General features: G+C 40.9%; 1 protein-coding gene, 1 non-coding gene and 1 pseudogene across 3 annotated transcripts in view; 2 read left to right on the top strand and 1 right to left on the bottom strand.

The window, feature by feature from the left end:
• Positions 1–4,648: 4,648 nt before the first annotated feature.
• On the top strand, positions 4,649–8,755 carry LOC133055588 (schlafen family member 5-like; annotated as a pseudogene).
• A 4,138-nt stretch (positions 8,756–12,893) lies between these two features.
• Positions 12,894–19,744, bottom strand: part of LOC133056909 (ribonuclease SLFN12-like) — a 35,225-nt gene continuing 28,374 nt past the window's right edge. The window contains exons 5-8 of one of the 2 annotated variants that reach the window (XM_061142779.1): positions 18,988–19,255; positions 16,179–16,273; positions 15,413–15,514; positions 12,895–14,542 (exon numbers count right to left, since the gene is read on the bottom strand). The gene's annotated coding sequence lies outside the window, so the exon portion shown is untranslated. Of the gene's footprint in view, positions 14,543–15,412; positions 15,515–16,178; positions 16,274–18,987; positions 19,256–19,744 lie in introns of both variants that reach the window. The other variant, XM_061142780.1, reaches the window with a different exon arrangement.
• Positions 18,980–19,142, top strand: LOC133058175 (U1 spliceosomal RNA). Its single transcript, XR_009693283.1, has one exon. It is a non-coding gene; the product is annotated as a U1 spliceosomal RNA (small nuclear RNA).

Genomic DNA, 19,744 nt, shown 5'->3' with positions numbered 1-19,744 from the left:
AGTGGTCATGTATGGGTGTGAGTGTTGGACTGTGAAGAAAGCTGAGCGCTGAAGAATTGATGCTTTTGAACTGTGGTGTTGGAGAAGACTCTTGAGAGTACCTTGGACTGCAAGGAGATCCAACCAGTCCATCCTAAAGGAGATCAGTCCTGGGTGTTCATTGGAAGGACTGATATTGAAGCTGAAGCTCCAGTACTTTGGCCAATTCATGCGGGGAGTTGACTCATTGGAGAAGACCCTGATGCTGGGAGGGATTGGGGGCAGGAGGAGAAGGGGACGACAGAGGATGAGATGGTTGGACGGCATTGCCAACTCAAAGGACATAAGTTTGAGTAAACTCCGGGAGTTGGTGATGTACAGGGAAGCCTGGTGTGCTGTGATTCATGGGGTCACAAAGAGTCAGACATGACTGAGCGACTGAACTGAACTAAACTGAACTGAACTGAAGAGCATTGCCAATGACAAAGAGTTTGCCATCTGCCTCTACAGAGATTGAACCCCATGCTGCTATAGCTGGTGACCTTCAACCATCCCTGAGGGAGTTCAGGGTGGAGTGAGGCACTCTGTGCTCCAGAGAATCTGGTGGGACAGGTCTTTAGACAGTTGCATGTTTTTAGGAGCAGATTTTATGATCTCAATCCTTGCATCTCCTCATATCTAGAGAAGCATTAAATCCCTTCATGGTGACATCAGACCCTCATGACTAATAAAAAACCTTTTGTAAACTGAATGCTTCATGGTATTGAACTTCCCTTTCACCAAAACCTTATATATTGACTTTCCCCCACTGCTGCTTTGGAGGAGTCTCTCAGAGCTATCTGAGATGCTGCCTCCCGGGCTGCAGACCTCATTTTGTCTCACAGCTCTCAAGTTGTACATCTTTTTTGGTCAACAGTGAGCATCCTCTCCAAGTGGTTGTGCTTTGGTGTACCTAACTGCACAGTACTGTACAGAGGACGGTAGTAGAGCATCTTCATTTCAAGCCCAGGATGTCAGGAAATGAGCGTAAAAGCAGCATGATGGAGCTGGTACTGCAAGATTAAAAATGTTTTATTCTTTGTGTTGGGTTGCTTTTTATTTGTGTGAAAAGTGTTTACACCTATTTCAGCACACTACCATGTAGCTGATTGTGTTAGTTGGGTACCTAGGCTAACTTTGTCAGACTTACAAATTGAACTTAAGAAACGGAAATCTTTCGTATGCAAGGGACTTACTGTATGATAAAATGTTTTTGCTTATTTTCTCAAAATCATTCATGTATGTAGTTTTTAATAGCATTATTTGGGCATTTTTGACAAACAACAAACTGCACATATTTAAATATTTGTTTATTTATTTATCTGGCTGTGCTGGGTCCTAGTAGCAGCATGTGGGATCTATACTTGTGGCACGGAAACTCTTATTTGCAGTATGTGGGATCTATCTCCCTGACCAGGGATTAAACCTGGGTGCCTGCTTTGGGAACTCAGAGTCTTAGTCACTAGACCACCAGGGAAGTCCCCTGCACATATTTAACGTGTAAAATTATATAAATTTTGACATATGAAACCATCACTGCAATCAAGATATCAAACATACATACCATCCTCTTTGCAATCTCTCTCTTCCACTTTTCCATACTCTGCTACCATCTGCAAGAAACAATTGATTTGCTATCTGTCACTACAGAAGAATTTGCACTTTCTAGACTTTTATACAAATGGAATCAAATGCACACTCCTTTTTTGTCTGGCTTCTTTCACTCAGAATAATTATTCTGAGAATCATTCATGTTGTGAGTACCAATAGTTCTTTCCTATTTTATAGGGAGCAATAATTCATCATATGGATAACTAAAACTTGTTTCTGTTGATGGGCATTTGGGTTTTCCAGTTTGACTTTTACAAATAAAAGTGTTATGAACATTCGTGTACAAGTCTGTGTTTGAATATATGCTTTCATTTCTCTTGGGTAAACACTTAGGAGCAGAACGACTGGGTCTTACAGTAAATGTATGAAAATACCAAACTGTTTCCAAAAATGGTTGTACTTTAAGTTCCTACCAGAAGTATATTGAAGGAAGAAACAGACAGAACAGGCTGCATCTTGAAAGCAGGACTCCATCTTGGGCTGGACTGTGGACTTTGAGCTCGATGCCCAGTATCTATGGAAACGACATATCAATGGAAAACCAGACCCCGCCCCCACCCCACCCCCAAGGAGCCTCAGGACTTGTACCTAGACTCTCCGAGGCCTAAAACAATGTGCTAATTATCTCTGTACCAGAACAAAGTCATAAATCCCATTATGCTTCTCAGGGTATGACCACAGGCCTATTGATAAATGTCCACTGTTAACTATCTAGGCTTATGGCACATGAATCATGGGTTAACTTTGATCTTATCTCTCTTTTACCTTGTCCAGACTAGTTTCAAGGAATTTGGGGAGGTGGGTTTGAGCACGTACACTTAGGGCATATAAGGTTTTCACAAAAACTGGTCAGGGTCCTTGGCTAAGAGGAGACTCTGCCTTGGGCCCGCTGGTGTAATAAACTGCACTCCACTATCTGCATTGTCCTTCTGAGTGAGTTTGTTTTCCGGAACACGTGGCTACAACAATATGAGAGTTCCCTTTCCTCCATAACCTTGCAGACACCCTGTATGGTTTCATTTTCACCATTCCAATGGGTAGGTAGTTTTGATTGGTATTTCCCTAATGACTAATGATGTTATCTCATTATAGTTTTTAAAAAGCTATTTATTTAATTAATTAATTTTTGACTGTACCACACAGCTTGTGGGATCTTTAGTTCCCTGACCAGGGATCAAACTATGCCCCCTGAAGTGGCAGTGTGGAGCCCTAACCACTGGACTGCCAGAGAATTCCCTCTTTTATCCATTTTTAAATTGTTTTCCTATTATTGCCTTTCAAGAGTTCTATATATAATTGAGATATAAGTTCTTTTATCATATAATCAATTACACATAGTTTCTTCTGGTCAAGGGCTCATATTTTAATTCCCTTAAGAGTGTCTTTCACTGTTAAGGAGGCTTTTTTTTTTTTTTTAAGGAAGCATTTTTAAAGTCCAATAAATCAATTTTTTTTTCTTTTATGTTTTGTGCATTTAGTGTCAGCTCTAAGAATTGTTTGCTGAACCCAAGGTAAAAATTCTGTTTTCCTCCGGAAGTTTGGAAGTTGAGAGATTAAACATACAAATGGATACTGGCCAAACCATAGATCAAAACGGACCTCTGATCACAGCGCTCAGTTGTGACTCAAACCTGATTCACAACTTTGACTTCCCAACCTAACCACAACCTCTGCAGCAACTGGTCAAACGTGGTCAGGACTTGATCAACAGCTGCTAAATTGCTTCCCCCACTTCCAACTCTGGCCCAACCAAACAAAGCCAGATAAGGTCTCCAAACCAGTGACATGAGATAACCCATTTCCAGGAAACCCACTTCCAGCTTCCATAAGTGAAAGTTGCTCAGTCATGTCTGACTCTTTGTGACCCCATGGACCATACCATGGAATTCTCCAGGCCAGAATACTGGAGTGGGTAGCCTTTCCCTCCGCCAGGGGATCTTCCCAACCCAGGGATCAAACCCAGGTCTCCCACATTGCAGGCGGATTCTTTACCTACCAGCTGAGCCACAAGGCAGCTTCCTTAGAACAACCTCAAATCAGGTCATCCCTGAGCCCTCTCTCTCTCTTTTAACTATAAATCTTCTGAGTTTCTGCCATCACAAACAAAGGATGGTGGCTGATTCTCTCGATGTACTGAGCTCTGAGTGAACAGAGCTCTACTTGTTATCATTTGGGCAGTCTTCATTTATTTCCACATGATTTTAGGCTTTACATTTAGGTCTATGACACATTTTAAGTACACTTCTGTAAATGGTGTAAAGACTTCGAATTGAAGTCCTTTCTTTGGTATGTAGATATCCAATGGTTCCAGTCCTATTTGCTGGGACAACTGGATTGCATTTAGGAAATGATGAAACACACCTCAACCTGCCAGACTGGTTGTTCCCAACAAATAGTCAATAATTTGTTAGTTCCAAACAAACTAAATGTGTGTGTATATGATATATTTTTATTACATAAAATATAATATATTAAATATATAATATACTTTTTTTCCCTCACAAAGATGGGAACTGCTCGGACCAGAGAAAGCTAAGGAATGTGTTCCATTGCAACAAAGATAAATGACCAACTCAATCAGATTTGCTCCTTTCAATACTTGGGCTATAAAATAATCTGAGATTGCCCAGGTCTAAGTGAGAGAGGAAAGACAAAGCACCAAGAAAAGCCATACCCACAGCATACCCTAGAAACACCCTGACCCTGAAAGCTTTCCAGGTCCAAGAAGAATGTTGCAGAAACTGTTACCAAAATCACAGCAGAAAAATCACCTCTTGACCATTTTTCTGGTGGCCATGGGCTCATGTCAGACTTGGCTTCTCCACCTGTCTTCCACACTTAATTCCTGTATGAATCTGGGCTCAAGTTCTGTGGGAATAAACGAAGTGAACCAACTTCAGAAGAGTGGCCTCAAAATAGTAATTTGCTTGCCTTCCCTGTGCTTGTCCTATTCTAATGGTGTGTCTTCCTGTATTTTAGGAGAACATTTCAGGGAAAGAACAGGACAATTGCTGAGAGTATGAGTCTCAAGACTGATTTGAAAATGAGTTTTGCTGTGTATGTTTTAAACGCAGGAAAAGTCACCCCTAGGAATGAGCACAGGAGAGGAATGAACCCTCAACTGCAGAAGAAAACAGAAAGAAAGCATCATGCATGCAACATCCGCCTGCTGAATTCTGGAGGGGGAGCGACCAAGGCTCAGACTGAGAACAAAGTCTACAATTATGAAAGCCGTGGAGTATGAATGTATCTGCCTTCAACTTTCAAAAGGCTGTTCAGATGAGTTGCACCAGGGAGATGTCTTTCTGATTTCTGTGAAATCATGGACCATCAGAGGCCTCTGTTATAGGACTTGCTACCTCTGCTCCTCTTTGAACCACAGACAGCGAATATCTACTGTTGTCATGAATTCTCAGGAAGCACTGGCCTTCCTCAAAGGCAGGATTCAGACTCTTAGAAATGTTCTAATTTGTTAAATCCATAGAAAGCTCAGGTTCATGTACAAAATAAAGGTAACCCAGAGGCTTCAGCTGCTGCTTTATTTGATAGTGCTCACCGCCTTCAGTGCCTGGAAAAGCTCAACCTTACTTCAAGTCCACACAGGTTGAATTTAAAATGTTCTCAACAAAAGAGTCACAATGCTTTACTGAGTATCTCCTCAGGTGTTTCTGCATTTATAAACACTGAGGGAGGGTACATATTTTTTGGTGTGCATGATAAGACCCATCGAGTCACTGTCCTTGGAAGTGAAAAGAGAAACTAGATCTTTCCGCCATGAGTGCTTCTGTTGATCACTGTATTAGGAAGTTACCAGTCCATCACTTCTGAACTCAGAGGTGTGAGATAAAATATGCCATCAAATTCCTTGAAGTGCACAATCAGGAGGCCCTCCATGGATAGATATGTCTGTGCAGTCGAGGTGGAATGATTCTGCAGTGTAGCGTTTCTGCCTAATTCCAGGCAGGTGAAGGACCACTGTGTGAGACAGCTGGCCACAAAGAACAGGCAGCACGGATGGTGTAAGGAGACTGAGGTCAGGGAACAAAATCAACAGTGGTTTTCATGTTTGCTGAGGTGGGAGGAGGTGGGGAAGGAGGAAGGGGAGGTTATTATTTTAGTATCTGGGGAAAGAGAGGTACCTTCTGATTTGCAGATGCCTGATTTATTAATTCCTATAGACACAGCGGGTGGGTCATTGCCCCTCTTTCCCTCTGCCTATCTTGAATATCCTGCATTCCACAAATAGATGCCCTGGCTTAGCAGACCTACTAGATGCTGGTGCAGAAAGCTGTTTGATTTAACAGTTTGTTATCTTCACACCCTTTCTTGTGTTCACATTCAAGTGTCTTGCTTCCCTTTCTGATTATGAATTCACGCTTATTCAGGAAATTCCTTTTTCACAGATGCATATGTGTCCTCTCTAATTTACTGCCCCTTTCCCCTGCCTCCCCATTCTTATAACGGTTCCATGATCAAATCTTTCTCACAACCCCATTTCCACTTTTGAACCAATGTACAATCAAACCTCTCTTTCTTCACTTTTCCTTTCAAAAGTCATGACTTTTGATGTTAACCATGACTAGAGGCCAAAAAGGTGATATGCATGCACCTTGGAAAAGGAAATTCTGAGATAAAATCAAACAAAAGAAAATCAATGGTAACTTCTTTAAAAGTCCAGAAAAACAAAGTCCATTTCAGGGTCTTCTTAGAAATCTATATTCATTTACCTTCATTTCTTCTAGTCATACTTTTTAAAAATATATTTAGAGATATGCCAACATGTACACATAGATTAACTGTCCTCAATGGTCCCAAACAGAAAACAACCAATTTATTTATTGATACAACAATGGATAAATATAGTATACTTGCATGATGAAATATTATTCAGTAATGAAAATGAAATAGGTCTAGAGTAGGATAATTAAATTGTTTCAAAATACCACTAGAGGGTTAAAGAAAGAGAGGGAATTTTAAGGGGGTGTGGAAGACTGTTTTAAGGTAATGACCACTTAAGAAAAGAATCCAGTAAGCTAGCAACAATCTACTCTACCTTGAAGTGAGACCAGGTGCATCTAAGCACTAGACACACTCAAGCCACAAGATCTTACAGTTAAAACACAAGACAACAGACATGGGGTCTGAATCTTGTTCCATGAAGTCAGAAATGCTGAAGAGCAGCATTTCTACATTTAGCTAAGACAGAAACACAGAGAAAGAAACCAGGTAAAGGGGGGCTTTATACTGAAACCTGGGATGAATTACCATATTCTAGAATAGGTTACCACCCTTTTGCTAATATATATGATCTGAATAGCACCCTAACAGTCCTGGTTATATCACACAGGGATGGAGGAGAAATTAACTATATAAGCCTGCAACAAGGGCAGGGTAGGCATGCAGTTGTTAGCGCTCGACCCTTAGCCAGAGGTCCCACTCCACTAGCAGTCAGCCTCGCAGTGGTCCTGGCAGCAGAGAGTGTGGTGAAAGGTGGATCACGGCCTTCTCCCCAGGGTCCTCCAGGTCCTCCAGCCTCAGGACTGGCAGGTGAGTTGGGGACAGGCTGAGAGCTGTACCTTGCAGAGCTCCAGAGCCCTCACCAGGGCCGCCCACTAGCCAGGCCTGGGCCCTGGTGAGAGAACCCAGACCAGGTACTGGATGAATGCTCCCAGGCAGGGTAACTGGCCTGCACAGGGAGACCCTCCTCTTAGCCAGGGCCTGGGCCTGGGAAAACGAAAGTTGAGTCTTGGGACCTTACCCTTTCTTGTCAGAACAGAGAACATTTGCTTTGGTGGAGGTTTACAGGGACATTGTGATCTGACCATGACCTGATACTGAGAAGTCTGCAATAACTAACCACACCCCTCTCCTCACATTTCCTATAAAAGGGCTTTGCTGAAAGCTTTCTGGGAGTTCAGGGTTTTTAAGGCATGAGCCACCCATCTCCTTGCATGGCTCTGCAATAAACCTCTCTCTGCTCCAAACTAACGTTTTGCTATTGTTTGGCCTCACTGTATGTCAGGCACACAGACCTAATGTTTGGTAACAAGACTTGATGTCTACTCAGGAAAGAGAAAATGATAGTCTTCTCCCCTCCCCACTCTTTCTTTGATTACAAAAATGTAGCCCTCTTTGTTCTTGGGGTTGCACTCCCTGGACTGCCCACTAGTATCTCTCACAAGCATCCTATGCTAATAAACTCACTCTTTGCCAACTGCTTTGCCTCACGTTGACTTCTTTCTGTGAGGAGACAAAACCTGAGCTTCAATAAGTCAGACACCAGATGAGCTGTTTTAATTGAAAGACAGTGGGCTTGAATCCCCTTCTGAACTAGGGATCTTGGGTTCAAATTCTAATCTGAGGTGCCGCTGGGTTCCAGTCCTATTTGACAAGGAGTGTGGCTTCAGAGCCTGCTCAGAACTCTTTCAGACACAGATCCAAACCACTAAATAAAATATACAATGTTAGGAACTAAATGGTTTGAAAACAGTAATGATTTTAAGGCAGTTTATAAAACACTCCTTTGATCTTTTGTGAGAAAAGACAAAGACTCAATCCCTTAATCTATGCCAAAGGAGACTGCAGGATTTTTAAACTGTGGTTGTAGATTTAAATACACATTATATATTGCATTAGACCAAGTCTTGTCTTATAAAAATCATGTCTTAAGGAATAAGAAAAATTAGCAATTCCCCAAATTCAGATAATATAAAGATTTTTTAAATCTTAAACTTAAAAATTCACTCTCAAAGGTTTCAATGGGCCTTTTCCAAACATATTTATGTGCTCTTGCTGCCTATTGAACTTCTGCTCTAGAAAATATAAAGGTTGACCACCACGGTCCTCTCCTCCAACTCATGGGCCCTCCGGCTCCTCAAATGGACAGAAGGTGTGAGGTCCAGGTAGCGGCCCCATGGAGGCCTAGACTCAGGGGTGGGTCTCAAGGCTGCCTCCCGAGCCCCGGCTTTCTAAAATGGAATGTGGGTCTGGACACGGATGACCAGCAGGCACAGAAGACCCGAAAGTGTCTGCTCCGCAGCTCTGCACCGCGGCCTCCGGGTCCTAGTATTTCAACCTGAAAGTCAACTTCGAGCTTTGCTTTGGACGGACCCTCCAGGCCAAGTGAACAGGACCACCAGGGAAGTCCCCGTGTGGACATGTCTTGAACCTCTTTGGGTAAAAACCAAGAAGTGAGCTGCAGCACTTTTCAGTGCCCACTACAAAGAGGGCACTTGAAAAAGCAAGAGAGTTCCAGAAAAGTATCTACTTCTGCTTTATTGACTACGCCAAAGCCTTTGACTGTGTGGATCACAACAAACTGGAAAATTCTTAAAGAGATGGGAATACCAGACCACCTTACCTGCCTCATGAAAAACCTGTATACAGGTCAAGAAGCAACAGTTAGAACTGAACATGGAACAACAGACTGGTTCCAAATAGGAAAGAGTACGTCAAGGCTGTATATTGTTACCCTGCTTATTTAACTTATATGCAGAGTACATCATGCGAAATGCCAGGCTGAATGAAGCACAAGCTGGCATCAGGATTGCCGGGAGAAATATCAATAACCTCAGATATGCAGATGACACCACCCTCATGGCAGAAATCGAAGAAGAACTAAAGAGCCTCTTGATGAAAGTGAAAGAGGAGAGTGAAAAAGTTGGCTTAAAACTCAACATTCAAAAAAACAAGATCATGGCACCTGGTCCCATCACTTCATGGCAAATAGATGGGGAAACAACAGAAACAGTGACAGACTTTATTTTGGGGGCTCCAAAATCACTTCAGATAGTAACTGCAACCATGAGGTTAAAAGATGCTTGCTCCTTGGGAGAAAAGCTATGACTAATCTAGGCAGCATATTAAAAAGCAGAGACATTACTTTGCCACAAAGGTCCATCTAGTCTAAGCTATGGTTTTTCCAGTAGTCATATATGGATGTGAGAGTTGGACTATAAAGAAAGCTGAGCGCAGAAGAATTGATGCTTCTGAACTGTGCTTTTGAAGACTCTTGAGAGTCCCTTGGACTGCAAGGAGATCAAACCAGTCAATCCTAAAGGAAATCAGTCCTGAACATTCATCGTAAGGACTGGTGCTGAAGCTGAAACTCCAGTACTTTCACCACCTGATGGGAAGAACTGCCCCATTGGAAAAGACTCTGATGCTGGGAAAGATTGAAAGCAGGAGAAGGTGATGACAGAAGATGAGATGGTTGGATGGCATCACCGACTCGATGGACATGAGTTTGAGTGAGCTCTGGGAGTTGGTGATGGACAGGGAGGCCTTGTGTGCTGCAGTCCATCGTGTCACAAAGAGTCGGACACGATTGAGCAACTGAATTGAAATGAACAAAGAGGAAAGCTTTGTGGTTGGTTGGTTTCTCTGAATTTTGGACATGCAGCTCTAATCTACATTCTGGTGACCAGTAAGGCTGTCCAGAGAGCAGGACTCTGTAGCAAGACCAAAGCAAGGATGCCTGGCCATTTTCACATGATGACCCAGCAGACCCAGTGGGAATGGAAGGCTCTGTAGAAGACAGGGTTCTGAAGAAAGTTCCCTAACAAGCCCCAGTAACAATCCCTGTGGTTTTGGAGGAAGACCACACTCACTCCTGCCAACGAGAGCTGTCCATGTGCATTCAGTCTCTGGCTTCCCACAGAGTCCTACTGAGACTGAATCTCAGACCATGGGGCACCAAGTAACTGTGTGCACTGACATCCCGTCACATCCTAGGGGTCATCTGATCTACTGAATCACACAGTGAAGGTACAGAGTAGAATTCCATCGTAAAATGGAGCTCATTTATATGACTGGACACAAGCGGGTCTGCAAGACCAAAACAAGTTACAAAAGCAGGCAACTCGGACTCCCATAGCATCGCCATCCACTATCTCACTGGCTTTCCCTCCACTCACAGCACTACCTTCAACCAGAATGGATGGTTGCTGCCCTCTGCCCCACTCAGGTAACCCTGAAAGACAATGCCAAAGGGAACTTCTCTAGGTCAGCAAACAATCATTGGGGTGGAATGAGAGATCTTCAAGGACTAAGACCCCACAGGAAGAAAAGTTTAGCCCCACGAGGTAAAGACTCCCATCCCACTGAGATGGGCAGAACTTGGAGGAGTTGATGGGAGAAGGAAGGCTGCTATAATTACCACCCGAGGCCTAAGGTCAGCTCCAGAAGTGGGTCAGCAGCAGCCAGGATTTGTGCTACTTGATGTTTCTTTCTCCCCCACTCCTTCTGATGAGAAGACTGGGGATTGATGACATTTTTTGGTTTCAAATGAACATTTGACTGAATTGACACCACTGTACGGTAGCTTCATTTACTATGTTGGGGACATTAACCCTTCACCCACAGGAAGGATAAGAACAGGTGCTTGGGAGGGTGAGAAGATGTGTTGGATCTCTCTGGGATCCATTCTCCATCCTGTTCTGGACCCCAAGAGGCTGACTGGATCATATCATCAGCTGAATTCTGGTTGATTTTGTCCATGGGGACGATGACTGAAAATTAGCAGGAAGGAGGAGAGTAAAGCAAGGCTTCTAAAAAAAAATTGCCCGTTTTACAACCATATTTTGCTCTGCCATTTTTTATAGTCCTTTGTTCATGTATTCAAGTTCGCCTCTGCCACAGGATTCCCAGCACCTAGAACAGCTAGTTTCACACACAGGCATAGTTTCTTCTTAGACGGGAGGCCTTCCTTTCAGTTATCATCCTTCTGAATATACAGACATGTTTCCATCCTGGAGGCTGGAGAGAGCATAAGAGTCTGTGCAACAGTTGTCCCAGCCAACCTTAGAGTATCTCAAACGTGACCTCCCTTGGAGTGATCTCAAACGTGACCTCCCTTGGACTGATCTCAAACATGACCTCCCTTGGAGTGATCTCAAACTTGACTTTCCTTAGAGTGATCTCAAAAGTGACCTCCCTTCCCAAGTTTGGAGCAGACATCACCGTCCAACCTGATGTGTTCATCCAGCTCTTCAGATGCCTTGTTGCTCTGGACTGTACCCTTTGCTTCCTCACTTGTTTCAGGAGCTTTGTCTGCTGTGTTTATTTAAAGGTCAACCCCTTGCGGGAGTGATCCTTTTTTTAAAAAGACCTGGCATAGCTCTGCCACATGGATCTCCTCATACAGTGCACTCAAATCTCTAAAGTGCCATCCACACCCTAAGTCCAGGAAGCCCCCAGAGAGTCACAGGGATGTTAGGTGGGGAATTTTCTCTGACCTCCTGCACTGCTCTTTGCTTTTGGATATTATCACAAAGCACTCTATTAAATGTCATCAAAACACTCTATTCCTGAATGCAAGGGTAAGGAGTGGGGAGGCCCCTGCAATCCAAGCAGCGAGTCAGAAAGTGGACCAAGAAAATCCAGAAAAAATTCCTGGGCAATTTTTGTCATTTCAGTGATGTTTTTTTCTTCTCATAGTAGTCTCTGTTGTCATTGTGGAAATTTCTTAGTTTCATCAGTCATGACATGTTGCATCCTTTCAAATATACTTTTTCATGAAGGTTTTCTGAGTTATTGCCTGGCAGATGTTTCGTGTGTGTGCTTAGTCATTCAATCATGTCTAACTCTCTGCAGCCCCACGGACTGTAGACTGCTAGACTCCTCTGTTCATGGAATTTCACAAGCAAGAATACTGAGCAGGTTGCCATCTCCTTCTCCAGGGGATCTTCCCCACCTAGGGATCGAACCCTATCTCTTGCCTCTCCTGCATTGGCAGGCAGAACATGCTATTAAAAATGCAAGAAGAGCTCTTCCTGCCATCTTTCAGTGCTGCCATAATGGTGCACGAATGTCCTGGTTGATGCTCTCGAGTATCAACAACGGCAAAAGGAAAGAGGTAAATGACCATGCTCCAAATCAGGCCATGCTCCAAAGTCATCTTCAGGTTTCTAACTATGATGATGAAGCATAGTTACATTGGCAAATTTGAAATCATTGATAATCACAAGGCTGGTAAAACTGTGGACCTCACAGGCAGGCTGAATAAGTGGCAAGTGGTCAGCCCAAGATTTGATGTGCAACTCAAAGAGCTAGAAAAATGACAGAATAACCTTCTCCCATCTTGTCGGTTTGGTTTCATTGTTCTGACAATCTCAGCTGACATCATGGACCATGAAGAAACAAGGTGAAAACACACAGGAGCGAAAATCCTTGGATTCTTTTTCTAGGGATGTACTACGTGCATGCAAATAAAATGCCTCAATGGTTAAAAAAGAAAAAGATACAAATGCAGGTCTTCCTAATGAAATAAAGAAAGCAGATGATTTTTAAAAATTCTTTAAAAATCAAAGTATAGTTTATTTACAATATTTTCTTAGTTACATGTGTTCAACATAGTGATTTATTTTTTTTACAAATTATGTTCCATTTGGTATTACAAAATAATGCCTATATTTCTCTGTGTTGTATAATATATACTTGTTGCTTATTTATGTCATACACAGTAGTTTGCACCTCTTAATCCCATGCCCCTTCCCCTCTCTCTCCCCACTAGTAACCACTAGTTTGTTCTCTGTATCTGTTTCTGTTTTGTTATACACTTGTTTGGTTTATTTCTTAGATTCTACATATATTTGATGAATATCTTGGACAGCAAGGAGATCAAACCAGTCAATCCTAAAGGAAATCAACCCTGAATATTCATTGGAAGGACTGATGCTGTAGCTGAAGCTCCAATACTTTGGCCACCTGATGTGAAGAGCCAACTCATTGGAGAAGACCCTGATGCTGGGAAAGACTGAAGGCAGGAGGAGAAGGGGACGACAGAAGACGAGATAGTTGGATGGCATCACCGACTCAATGGTCATGAGTTTGAGCAAACTCCAGAAGATTGTGAAGGACAGGGAAACCTGGTGTACTGCAGTCCATTCATGTTGGTGCAAATGGCAGAATTTCATTCTTCTTTTATGGCTGAGGAGTATTCCATTGTGTATATATGTACCACATCTTCTTTACTCATTCATCTATTGATGGACACGTAGGTTGTTTCCATATCTTGGCTATTACAAATAATGCTGCTATGAACATTGGGATGCATGTATCTTTTCGAATTAGTGTTTTTGTTTTCTTTGGATATAAACCCAGGAGTGGAACTGCTGAGTCATACAACAATACATACATACAGTTTTTTTGAGACGCTACCATACTGTTTTCCATAAAGGCTGCACTAGTTTACATTCCCACCAACAATGCACAAGGGTTCCCTTTTCTCCACATCCTCGTCAAAATTTGTTATTTGTACTATACTTTTGATGATAGCGTCCCTGGTGGCTCAGATGGTAAAGCTGGAATGCGGGAGACCCAGGCTCGACCCCTGGGTTGGAAAGATCCCCTGGAGAAGGAAATGGCAACCCACTCCAGTACTCTTGCCTGGAAAATTCCATGGACTGAGAAGCCTGGTAGGCTACAGTCCATGGGGTCGCAAAGAGTCGGACACGACTGAGCAACTTTATTTACTTACTTTGACGATAGCTATTCTGACAGGTGTGAGGTGATATCACATTGTGGCTTTAATTTGCATTTCTATAATGATTCCATAATGATTAGTGGGGCTTCCAAGGTGGCACTAGTGGTAAAGAACCCGCCTGCCAATGCAGGAGACGTGAGATACAGGTTCGATCCCTGGGTTAGGAAGATCCTCTGGAGGAAGGCATGGCAACCCACTCCAGTATTCTTGCCTGGAGAATCCCATGGACAGAGGGGCCTGGCGGGCTACAGTCCATGGGGTCGCAAAGAGTCAGACTCGGCTGAAGTGACTGAGCCCACATGCAGTGATTAGTGATGCTGAGTATCTGTTCACGTGCCTAATAGCCATTTCTACGTCTTCTTTGGGAAAATGTCTACTCAGGTCTTCTGCCCTGAAATTAATGTTTACATCTCTTTGGTCTCCTTAAACCTGGAAGAAACAGAGAAAAGCATAGAGTTCATCTGGATACTTTTTAGGTACCTATGACGTATCAAGCTGTACAACAAGCAACTAGACACAATAAAAATATTTTGAGCTCAGATAAAAATTACAGCCCATTAAAATGTAATCAAATGAGTGTATTGGTTATCTACTAAAATTTTAAGTTTTATTCTGAAATACTGCTATTAGTGCACAAAACTGGTATGCAGTAATGAGTAGCATGTGGCAAACCAACATTTCTACTGAGAACAGTTAGAAAAGGCCGTTATCATACATAAAACATCTGTCTGAAGGCAATTTAAAGCTGAGGCAACCAGCTTTGCTTTGCTTTAGACAAATAAGAGATTTGCAAATACAAATCAGAGATAAACAAAACTGTCAAAACTCTCCTTGAGTAGCTAAGTCTCTAACTGGATTAAGATAATCATATGTTACTCTGTTGGCCTTGCAAAGAAGAGCATGAATCTTCTTGAGAGGAAGACAGTATCATCTAGATCCTCTATACCTTTTTTCATACAGTGTCTAGGATTTAACTGAAAATTACCTGGTATGCCAAAATATAGGACTGTATGGTGAAGACCAAGAAGGAAAAAACCATACAACAGAAACAGACCAAAGTTAATCCAAATAATGGAATTATCAGACAAGCTATTATTTCTGTGCATAAGAAAAAGAGGAAAAGAGGGAGAAAAAAATCGTCAAAGAATTGACAGACTCCAGTAGGAATTCTAGAATTGAATTGAAATTAGACATTAACAGATAGGTTTAACAGGAAATTAGATAGCAAAAGAGAAAATTAGTGAACTAGAAGGCTGATAAAATCAATATTTAGATTTAAGCATATATATGGCAACCCACTCCAGTATTCTTGCCTGGAGAATCCCATGGATGGAGGAGTCTGGTTGGCTACAGTCCACGGGGTCGCAAAAAGTTGGACACGACTGAGTGACTTCACTTTCACTTTCAGAGAAAAAGAAGAGTGAAAATTCAGTTTAAAAAATAGCCATATGGCACACAACAAAAACATCAAATGTATACACAACATGTAGAGATGCGAGAAAGAATAAGAGTAATATTTTCTTTAAGAGATAACTTTTGAAAAATTCCAAAGCTGACAAGACAGAAAAAGCTGTGAATTGACATTCTGTGAATCCCAAACAGGATGAATAGAAACAAAAATATACATAGGCACAGCATATCAAACTGTTAAACATCAAAGACAAAGGAAAAAATATTAAGATGAAGAACAAAGTACACATTACTTTCACAGTAGTAACAGAAAATATTCTGTTGACTGTTTAAAGTTTTCATTTTATGTTGGACCATAGTTGATTAACAATGCTGTGTTAGTTTCAGGAGTACAGCAAAATGATTCAGTTATACATGTATCTTCTTTTTATTCTATTGACTTTTTACAATTTAGATATAATTGGCATATAACATTATATTAGCGACTGGTATACAACACAGTGATTAGATATTTCTGTATATTGCAAAGTGATCACCACTGGACAGTAAGTCTAGTTGATATCCATCACCATACATTATTACAACATTTTTTTCCTTGTGAAAACTTTTAATATTTATTCTCTTAACAACCTTCAAATATACAATAGAGTATTACCATAGTTGCGCTTCTCTGGTAGCTCTGCTGGCAAAGAATCCACCTGCAATGCAGGACACCCTGGCTCGACTTCTGAGTCGGGAAGATCCAGGAATCTGAAGGAGAAGGGATAGGCTATCCACTTCAGTATTCTTGGGCTGCCCTGGTCACTCAACCGGTAAAGAATCCACTTGCAGTGTGGGAGACCTGGGTTCAATCCCTGGGTTGGGAAGATCCCCTGGAGAAGGGAACAGCTACCTACTCCAGTATTCTGACCTGGAGAATTCCATGAACTGCATAGTCCATGGGGTCACAAAGAGTTGGACGTGACTGAGCCAATTTCACTTTCACTTTCATTACCATAGTCACCAGGCTGTATATAACATCCCATGACTTATTCATTTTACAGTTGGAATTTTGTGCTTTTTAACTTACTTTATCCATTTTGCAACCCCATCCCCACCCCTAATCTTTGTATTCATGAGCTGGGAGCTTTTTTGATTGGTTGGTTTTTGTCTTCATATTCCACATATAAGTGAGATCACATAATATTTGTTTTTCTCTGTCTTATTTCACTTAACATCATGCCCTAAAAATCCACCCATATTGTCAAAAATGGCAAAATCTTCTTTTTCTGTGATTGAATGATGTTTCATTGTGTGTGTTTAATGGCTATACAGAATATAGGAACATAAGTTTCTTCCATATCTTGGCTATTGTAAATAATGCTGCAATAAACATAGGGGTCATGTATCTTTCAGTTAGTACTTTTTTCTTCCTTTGAATAAACACCCAGACGTGAAACTGTGGGATCATATGGTCGTTCTACTTTAAATTTTTTGAGGAACTTCCATACTACTTTCCATAGTGGTTGCACAAATTTATATTCCCACCAACAGTGCACAAGCATTCCTTTTCTTTCAATCCTCACTAAAACTTGTCATTTCTTGTCTTTTTGATGATAGCCATTCTAACAGGTGTGTGGTGATATCTCATTGTGTTTTTGATTTTCATTTCCCTAATGATTAGTGATGTTAAAGCACTTTTTCATGTACCTTTTATTATCTGTATGTCTTCTTTAGAAAAATGTCTATTCAGATTCTGTACCCATTTTAAAATTAGATTGTTTTATTTTGTAGTTATTGAGTTGAATGAATTCTTTATATACTTTGGATGTTAACCCCTCATCAGACACATGATGTGCAAACATATTCTCCTATTTGGTATGTTGTCTTTTAATTTTATTGATGATTTAATTTGTTTTACACAAAGTTTTAAGTTTGATGGACAGGGAGGCCTGGCGTGCTGTGGTTCATGGGGTCGCAAAGAGCTGGACACGACTGAGCGACTGAACTGAACTGAACTGAACTGCTTGTTTATTTTTGCTTTCGTTATCTGTGCTTTTGGTGTCAATTCAAAAAAACAAAATCACCAAGACAGATGCTAAGCAGCTTACCACCTATGTTTTCTTCCAAGAGTTTTATGATTTCAGATCTAACATTAAAGCTTTTAATCCATTTTGAGTTAATTTTTTATGTAAGATATGGATTAATGGAACAGGATAGAAATCCAAGAAATAAACCCAAGCACTTGTCAGTTAATCCATGATAAAGGAAGTAAGAATGTACAGTGGAGAAAAGACAATTTCTTCAATAAGTGGTGCTGGGAAAACTGGACAGCTCCATTTAATAATAAAAGAATGAAATCAGAACATTCTCCATCACCATTTACAAAAATAATATCAAAATGGATTAAAGACTTAAATACAAGACTGGAAACCATAAAACTCCTAGAAGAAAACACATGCAGAATACTCTTTGAAGTAAGTTGTAGAAATATATATAGTTTTGGATCTGTCTCTGAAAGCAAAGAAAATAAAAGCAAAAGTAAATAAATGGAATCTAGTGAAACTTAAAAGCTTTTGCATAGTAAAGAAAACTATTGACAAAATGAAAAGACAATCTACTAAATAGGAGAAAATATTTCTAAATGATATGACTGATAAGGGGCTACTATCCAAAATATTAAAATAGCTCATACAACTTAACATCAAAAAGCTAGCAATGTGATTTTTAAACTTGCAGAAGACCTGAATAGACAATTTTCCAAAGAAAACAAACAGATGGCCAGCAGGAACATGGAAAGAGGCTCCACACTGTTAATCATCAGAGAAGCTCAGCTTAAAACCACAATGAGACATCGCCTGATACTGCCAGAGTAGCTACCATTAAAAAGAACACAAATAAAAAATGTTAGCAAGCATGTGAAAAACAGTAAGGAGCTTTCTCAAAAGACTAAAAAGAGGACTACCACATCACCCAGAAAATCCACTCCTGGGTATATATCCAAAAAATGAAAAACTAATTTGAAAAGACATATGAATCCCAATGTTCATAGCAGCATTATTTATAACTGAAGCAACCTAAGTGTCTATCAACAATGAATGGATAAAGAAGATGTGCTATATATGTACAATGGATTACTCAGCCATAAAAATGAAACCTTGCCTTTTTTCAACAACATGGATAAAATAAGTCAGACAGAAAGACAAATACTGTATGATATCACTTATATGTAGAATCTAAAATATAAAGCAAACTAGTTAAAACTAGTAACAAACTAGTAACAAAAAAGGAACAGACCCACAGATACAGTGGGGAGAAGGAAGTGGGGGAAGGGAAAAATAGAGTAGGGATTAAGAGGTACAAACTACTATGTATAAAATAAATAGGCTCCAGGGATATATTGTACAACACAAGGAATATAGCCAATATTTTATAAAAACTATAAACGAGGGATAACCTTTAAAAATTGTGAATCATATACTTACCCAACAGGGGAGATAACGTGATCATGAAGGTGGTTTTCCCAGGGCAAGGCTCATCCATTGCACACCAGGTGTTGCACTCCTGCGATTTCCTCAAATGTGGGGAACTCGGCTGCATAATTTGTAGTAGGGAGGAGCTGTATTCATGCTTCCCCCTGGTCTTTGTAGGTTTTGAAAAACATCTGGGAATTTCCCAGTGGTTCAGCTTTTAAGAATCTGTGCTTCCACTGCAGGGGGCACAGGTTCAATCCTTGGTTCTGGAACTAAGACCCTATATGCCATGTGGTACAGCCAAAAACGAAAACAAAACAAAAAACAGAACAAAACACTGTGAATCGCTGTGTTGTATAGTAAAACTTATATAATATTGTAAATCAACTATTTACATAAATATATAAACATTTTAAAAAGAAAGTAATTATTGATAGGTTTGCATTTAGTACCATTTTGCCATTTCCTGCTGTTTTGTAGCTCATCTGTTTCTTTTTTCTTCTCTCACTCACTTGCTTTGTGATTTGATGACTTTCTGTAGTAGTATGCTTAGATTCTTATCCCTTTATCTTTTGGAGTGGAAACGGAAACCCACTCCAGTATTCTTGCCTGGAGAATTCTATGGACAGGGGAGCCTGGCCAGCTACAATCCATGGGGTCGCAAAGAGTTGGACACGACTGAGTGACTATCAATTATACTTTCATATGTTTTCCTATTACAGATCTCCCTTGACTTGTGATGGTTTTATGTCCCAATAAACCCATCATA

This window comes from Dama dama, chromosome 5 (genome assembly GCF_033118175.1).
Source record: "Dama dama isolate Ldn47 chromosome 5, ASM3311817v1, whole genome shotgun sequence".
Classification (NCBI taxonomy): domain Eukaryota; kingdom Metazoa; phylum Chordata; class Mammalia; order Artiodactyla; family Cervidae; genus Dama; species Dama dama.
This window is presented reverse-complemented; position numbering and strand designations above follow the sequence as displayed.